Source organism: Corythoichthys intestinalis, chromosome 8 (genome assembly GCF_030265065.1).
Source record: "Corythoichthys intestinalis isolate RoL2023-P3 chromosome 8, ASM3026506v1, whole genome shotgun sequence".
Taxonomy (NCBI): Eukaryota; Metazoa; Chordata; class Actinopteri; order Syngnathiformes; family Syngnathidae; genus Corythoichthys; species Corythoichthys intestinalis.
In genome coordinates, this window is record NC_080402.1 from 8,808,394 (window position 1) to 8,816,393 (window position 8,000).

Sequence of the window (8,000 nt, forward strand, 5' to 3'; positions counted from 1 at the left end):
AGAGACTTCAGGCTTTTATTATGGGGCTGTCAGGGTGTGTGTTTGTATATGTGTGTGAAGCTGATGATCAGGCAATTCCTTTGCTTTGGCCTCTCAAAGGCACCATGGGCGTTCTCTGTTGGTATATCGGGGGAGGAAGGAAGGGAGGGTCAAGAATAACGGTGTGGAGTGCAGCAGCACACTGGGCAAGGAGGCATGGCGCGCCCCTATGCCTATGCGTGTGTGAAAATCCAAAACTGGAAAAATGATCGTTACAACCTCATGAAATGGGAGTTTCTACACTGGTTTGATGACGTCTTAGGTCAGAATATTAGAAAATGCTCCGTGTATGATACAGTAACATGTTGAACTAGAAACTGCAATTTCGGGAGAAATTACACCTGGGTCTTTCCTCTGTGGAGATACAGATCTTAATCCCACTCAGGTCTATCAATAGAAAGGACAATAATGCCAGTCAATGGCATTAAACTAAGTAAACGCCATTAAAAATGATTGGGAAAATTGGACGTCCATGTCCGTCAATGACAGCACCCTCCATAAGCGTCAATGCAATCGGGGAGACTTGGGGTACACGTCCTATTGATATCTGGTCATTTTCTGTTGATTTGGGGAAAAAAATTCCCCATTGAAAATGAATGGGGAAAATTTTGAATAATAATGTTTATAATGATGTCATACTTTAAAATTCTTTCAATTCTTTTTAGTTCTGCTGGTCCTTTCTATGTAGTTTTATTAAGTGTATTGTTATAGAATGCTATTTGTCTCGTTTAAAAAATACCTCATTCCCATTTTTTTATTTTTTTATTTTTTTTTGAGGGGCGAGAACTCATTTTTTCTTTTCGAGGTTTCACTGTAGGCTACGTCCTATTTTTTTGCAAAAAAAAAAAAAAAAAGACCTCGCATCCACACACTGTATGTGGACATAAAAATTTGGCCACAATTTAGGCCGGAATATGAATTTATTAGGGCTGTCAAACGATTAAAAATTTTAATCGAGTTAACTGCAGCTTAAAAATGAATTAATCGTAATTAATCGCAATTCAAACCATCTCTAAAATATGCCATATTTTTCTGTAAATCATTGTTGGAATGGAAAGATAAGACGGATATATACATTCAACATAAGTACTGTGTTTGTTTATTCTAACAATAAATCCACAACACGGGATTAACATTCTTTCTGTGAAAGGGATCCACGGATAGAAAGACTTAATTCATAAACGATAAATGTGAGTACAAGTTATAGTAATTTTGATAGTTTGTATATTGTGACTAAATATTGCCATCTAGTGTATTTTTTTAGCTAAACTTAATGTTTGAATAGTGTATTATTTTGCATAACTATTTTGATTGGGAATGCCAGATCTCTTTGCATTGAGCGCTTTTCTTTTTGTGAATATTATTTTATTTTTGAGAGCTAGGAATATTATTTTTGTTGTGCTTTCACTAAATGATACTGTAGCGATTTAAATGTTCTTAACTGCCCAAATGCATGATGGGAATTTGAGCAACCATGAGTCACAGTGGTTGCTGCAAAGGATATATCTTCTCTGCGTTGTGTACTATACCTGGTGTTAAGTAAAAGATCATCTCGAGTTTTACTTCCCCATGTTGCTATCCACAATAGTTATAACAATTGTTGAAAAGATTCTACTGCGTAACCCATTAAGAAGCGCGGCTCCAATAAATGTCTGCATTACCAATTCATCCTGCTAGGAAATTGGTAGTGCTATGGACCCCATTGAACCGGTTAATCATGTTGGCTCATTGTCGTCAGATGACTCGTTTCGTCCGATTACCTCCTGAGGAAGACGGCGACGAACATTTAACACCGAGAGGCGTTAAATGGCTTTTTGTGAATACTTTTATTATCAAAACAAAAGCATGTGGGGAACGCAGCACTCGGGCCTGCGCTAACTGCGCACTTTCCCTACTCTCTCGCTCCCTCTCTCGCTCGACCACTTTCTTCCTCACTGCTCAATCTGACAATGCCGGTCACATTGAAAATAACAGCGGCCCCCTTGGCAGGTGCCGGTAACACCTGCGTCCACTCCACTTGCTTGCCTCTGCCCTTAGCTCTCAATATACTTCAAACGGCGCCATTGTAGTCTGTTCGCGGCAATGCTTGAGTGGGTCGTTCCGCGCATGCGTTAATTTCATTAAATATTTTAACATGATTAATTTTAGAAAATAATTACCGCCCGTTAACGCGTTAATTTTGACAGCCCTAGAATTTATTATTGTATTTGGTATACAAGTGTGCATATGCGGAGATTGAGGGGGGAGGGGCGATAAGGGGCATACTCCCCCTGGCGGGCGAAAATTTCTTTGCACTTTACTACATATGAATTTAAAATTAAGACTTTCCCGGTAAAAGTTTGTCTATAAAAGCTGTAAAGCAATAAAACAAACTATAACATTTATAATGGGTCAAAACTATTTTTCAAACAGATCATGTGTCTAGAACCTTAGAGACGGTCATTTGCTTTGCTTAGCCAAGAAAAAAACTCAGGACAGAAGAGGCAAGATGGATATACATAATTTTTTCAAACCTAAGCTTTCAAAAGCAACAACAACTACTAAGCGAGAACCAAGTATTGAAGATGGCTAGGTTCATACTACAGGTCTTAATGCACAAATCTGATTTTTTGTCATATGTTTTTTGGCGTGCCCGTTCAGACTGCCTTTGTCCATTGAGACCATTCAAGTATTACGCATGCGCACTAATTCGCAGTCCGACACGCGCTGAGCAAGACGACGCGCATGCGCAGAAGCATCAAAACAAATGACCACACATGCTGGCTGTCATCCGTCATTCCAGGGATATCATATTTTGCTTTTTAAAAAGGGGGCACAAATAACAGACATAAATAACCCCAGTTTAGGCTTATATTCAAAGTATATGGATCGATAGTATGCACGCACTGTCCGTGCATGTCACACGCACATACGGGCAGTTTGCCCCGACTCTCGGCTGTGTAAGCAATGTTGAAATATTGCTTATATGGAGCAGACAGAAAACCGATCATTCTCGGGCTTATCCTCAACCCATTTTTATTTTTTTTTTATGACTGTTGTCAAGTCCGACCCTTCCTAAAAAGCCGTGTTCAAGGCAGGCTAGGCGCTAATGACGCACAGCTGCACCGCTACCGTAGCGTCTCTCTCACTTTTTGATGACATAATTGCTGCATGAATTCCGATTTGAGAGACTTGACAGTACAGACCGCCGCGACAGTCTGGAAAAATGTGGCCCAGATCGGATTTGAACCACATACGAAAGTGACCCAGATCGGATTTGAAATCGTCCAGTTCTATGCGACTTGTCACATTCAGACTGTCAAGTTAATGCCTCACTCGAGTTGGAAAAACACGAAAAAATCGGATTCGTGCATTAAGACCTGTAGTATGAACGTAGCCTTCGTTTTGTTGGCAAATTATCCCAATTTTGAATGGATGTAAAAGATCCGGCTGGACATAAATGGAGTTAGTGACATTATTTGCCGGATGACACTTAATGACATCTGTCATAGGCATTCATTTTCATTCAGTCTTATGGCAGTGTTATGACGTGGTGTTATGAAATGGTCCAGTTCTATGCGACTCACGTTCAGACCGTCAAGTTAATGCCTCACTCGAGTCGGAAAAACACGAAAAAATCGGATTCGTGCATTAAGACCTGTAGTATGAACGTAGCCGATGTGGACCATGAAATGCTGGCGAGCACCGCCAAAATGGTGAGCGGAGTTTCAGTTTGCCACACTAAAGATGTTAATTGTACAAAAGAGCCACCACCAGGCGTACCATATTCAATGGATGGCGATCTTGGCCAAAAGCATAGCTGTCCGAAGCAGCCTGATTTAGAATTCCCCTAAAAAATGATGGGGAACAATAAAACGCTCATTTTCAACATATTATTATAAATGTTCCTGGCTGGAATATTCAAAGTCAAAAAGGATGCGGCGTCTACTTCTTCACTAGATAAGACAGAAAAACGTGCACGCACACACACACAGCTGGGATGACTGTATGTACGAGCATGGGCTAAGCTACTATCCGAGCATATATCTTGTAAGTTAATTTTATTGCTGACACTGCATTTCAGGGTCATCAACATTTTTGCCCTCCCTGCCACAGAAGTCAACCTCCGCCTATGCAAGTCAAAATAACATACCCACATTTGTGAACACCATGTCCAAAAAAAATGATTTTAAGAATGAAAAAAAAAGTATAATAATGGGATAGCAGTTTTTTTTTTAAATGAATTAAAATGACCAAAAACGGAATTATACTCTGGTTATGGTCCTAAAAAAAATAACACTTTTTTTTTTTAATTTGGCATGATACATCAAATTTATTTATTTATTTATGGAATTTTATTGCCATCATCATCTGTATCATTGACATACATTGACAATTACAAAATGTGATATGATTTGCCTGAAGGAACCGAAGAAGACGACAAAGGCAGACGAGATGAAGCATATGCTTATCAGTTTCCCGTCCCCCATACAACTAAAGACGCACATTCAGGCATGGAACATACATCAAAACTGTAAAATAACACAGTCAACAATCTGGGTTTAGTAACTGAGCGTCCAGTCAAACAGCCCGATTAATTTTAGGGCGTACAAGGTTATGACTTTGTCATGTCCCTGACATTTTTGCATCTGTTTGCTGTGGAACATTTTGTTGTGGCTATGTGTGTGACATGTTATCACAGCTGGTGTGAGTAGCGACTCAAAATGCTTTTCTTATAAGTCTCTTAAGATACATTGCTGAGGTGTACATGGTGGCAACAATTGGCGTACACAAGGTCACTGTAACAGTTTCATCAGACATGAATGTATAAGAAAATCAAACAACATGTTGCACATATTTTATCCCAAGATTAATGTCTCCACAACGAAAACATGCTTATTATTCGTTTTATACAGTATCTTTTCCATATACTCAGTAAACTAGACATTTGAATCAGGAGCTCGGTAGACACAGCAGATAATTATGTTTTTACAATTGGGGATTAGGAGTTCAATTGTAATACATTCCAGGAGATTTTTAATCATAATTGCAACACCCCCTCCCCCCTTAGATGCCCGATACTTTTGTGTCATGTTATATCCGTGCAAATTAAAGTCAGAGCCTTTGTTGTCTTTAGTAGATAATCCTTAATGTGTTCAAGATTCTTGTAACTCCTGCCGTTGATAAATTTCAGTTTACCGTCCACATCCACGAGTTGTTATACTGGTCGGCTGAGTAGTATTTAGTTATCCAGGTATTGTAGTCAATTGGTCAAGACTCGTAATAGCTTTAATCTTCATATCTTGCGTCTTGACAAGGATCCTGCAATCCGAGACCCAGGTGTTGGCTATTTTCCCAGCTTTTTTGAGTTGACGTGCTTTTCTTGCAATTTCGGCGAGTCAAGTTGTCATTCAAAAAAATCTTCTACCCTTTCAGGTGGCGGCGCTGGTAAAGCAGGGCAGTCTTGGTCTTGTGGTCTGCCAGCTTCATGAGCACCGTCGCCGGTCCTCTCCCCCCAGATGGGAGCAGAAGGCAGCGACGGATGTCCAGCGGTTCCATGTTTATTCCATACTCTTTCAGTTTAGCAATAGCCAGTTGCGCCACTGTGTCCCATGGGCCAGGCGTCAGTTGTAATCCAGAAATGATGAGCTCATTTGCGCGTCGGGCCTGGTCGAGATCGTCAGCCAAAATTTCCAGCTTCTTGACGCGAACATCTCTCTCCTCGACGCCTGCTTGAGTTTCTCGTTTTCAGTGCGAATTAAATGGAGCTCTCTGACGATTTCTTGATTCTGGTTTTGAACCAAGCCAGTCAAGGAGACCTCCAACTTCTGTATGGAGGATTTTATTTCATCCAAGTCTCCAGGTTTCAAATTCTTTGGAGCCATTCTGGGAGTCGAGCTTGCTGGCCCTGAGCGCTTATTGGTTAAGATAAGAGAGTGCTTCAGAGTGCGTCTGTACGTGGCGAAGGCTGAGCAGCGAAAAAATTTAAACTAGGAGAAAAGGTTGTGAATGCTCATAATTCAGCAAGGGCGTAGGTTTGGTGTCAACATTGGTAGGGACGATATAACAGCATAAACTGCATGTAAATGTTTTGCTTGGGACAGGACATTAATAAGACCAAACAGATTATTGAACTGGGGTCAGGGGCTACATTTCTCACGAATAGAAACTTAATAATTGATATGCCAAATGATCAATGCAAAAAAAAAAAAAATCTGTCTCGATTTATACTAACTTTCACGTGTATCACATCGAGTGACCCCTGTGAGATTCAAATTTTTGAAAACTTCCAGAATAAATTACCAGATTTTATTAGCAAATTTAAATTGCAATATTTGAACATAAATTACATTAACATGCACAATAGCTACAAACTTGTAAATAATCTCTTAACTATCCAGGAATGCAAAATATAAAGTTTTGTCTGAAGACCACTCAACATTATCTGTCGCAATAAAGAAATTAAATTAGGGCTGTCAAACGAATAAAATTTTTAATCGAGTTAATCACATCTTAAAACTTAATTAACCGTAATTAATCGCAATTCAAACCATCTATAAAATATGCCATATTTTTCTGTAAATTATTGTTGGAATGGAAAGATAAGACACAAGACGGATATATACATTCAACATACTGTACATAAGTACTGTATTTGTTGATTATAAAAATAAATCAACACGATGGCATTAACATCATTAACATTCTGTTAAAGCGATCCATGGATAGAAACACGTGTAGTTCTTAAAAGATAAATGTTAGTACAAGTTATAGAAATTTTATATTAAAACCCCTCTTAATGTTTTCGTTTTAATCAAATTTGTAAAATTTTCAATCAAAAAATAAACTAGTAGCTCGCCATTGTTGATGTCAATAATTACACAATGCTCATGGTGCTGAAACCCATAAAATCAGGCGCACCCAAGCGCCAGCAGAGGGCGACAAAACACCAAAAAACACAAGTAACAAATGGACATGACACTGTGCTGTCATTTTAATCTGTTTGAGCGGGGCATGTGCATTAAATGCGTCAAATATTTTAACATGATTAATTTTTAAAAATTAATTACTGCCCGTTAACGCGATAATTTTGGCAGCCCTAAATTAAATGTAACTGAAAAAACATCTTAGTCAGGGTATGATAAAAATGGAGCTTTCGTTCAGGTAAAACACTACTGCTTTTGTCCACAAGTACAGCTAAACTCAAAAAAATATGAAAACTTTTACCTCGATTATGATTAATGTATCATTATCTGAAGAAAAAATGTCTGCGTAGGCTGCAAAAATAAACCTTTTCCAAATAAATATAGTAGAAAATAAATAAATAAATTTTAAATAAATCCAAGTCTTCAGCCAATCAAATGTGTGTTTGAGGGGGGGTGGACCGGGACATTCAGCAAGTGAAAAGGGGTAAATGTAAGTCTGAACATAATGAAAATGAGTCAGTTAATGGTAGGGTCAGGGTTGGTCCAGGCCATCTGGGAGCCCTAAGCAAAATAATGCCAAGGGGCCCATATTTTTGGCCCACCATTTCGTCACAGTTTACTGTGAAACCCATACATGCAATCCAACCCATACGTCCATATTTTTTATATTAATCAGATTTTTCGTTTCTCTGCTCCAGAAGGACAAATTCTCTTCGACATATTCGTGCATCTATTTTCCAAGCAAGTTTGAGCACCAATCATCGCAAAGCAGGTTCAACGTCACTCCCCAGGTTGCCAGAATTGTAATGACAAGAAAATGGATGTTTGCATAGATAAATTGCAATGTGCGCTGCATTATTCACGATGCTCTATTAACAACGTATAAAATGAGGTTGTCAGATTGGAGGCCCTCTAGTGCTCAGGGGCCCTAAGCAGCTGCATAGTCTGCGTATAGGCTGGGCCGGCCTTGGGTAGGGTCAATTATATCCTTACAACATATAAGAAGATAATTTAAATAAATAAACTATCGGGTGATTCAAAATGAATGTGCCAAAA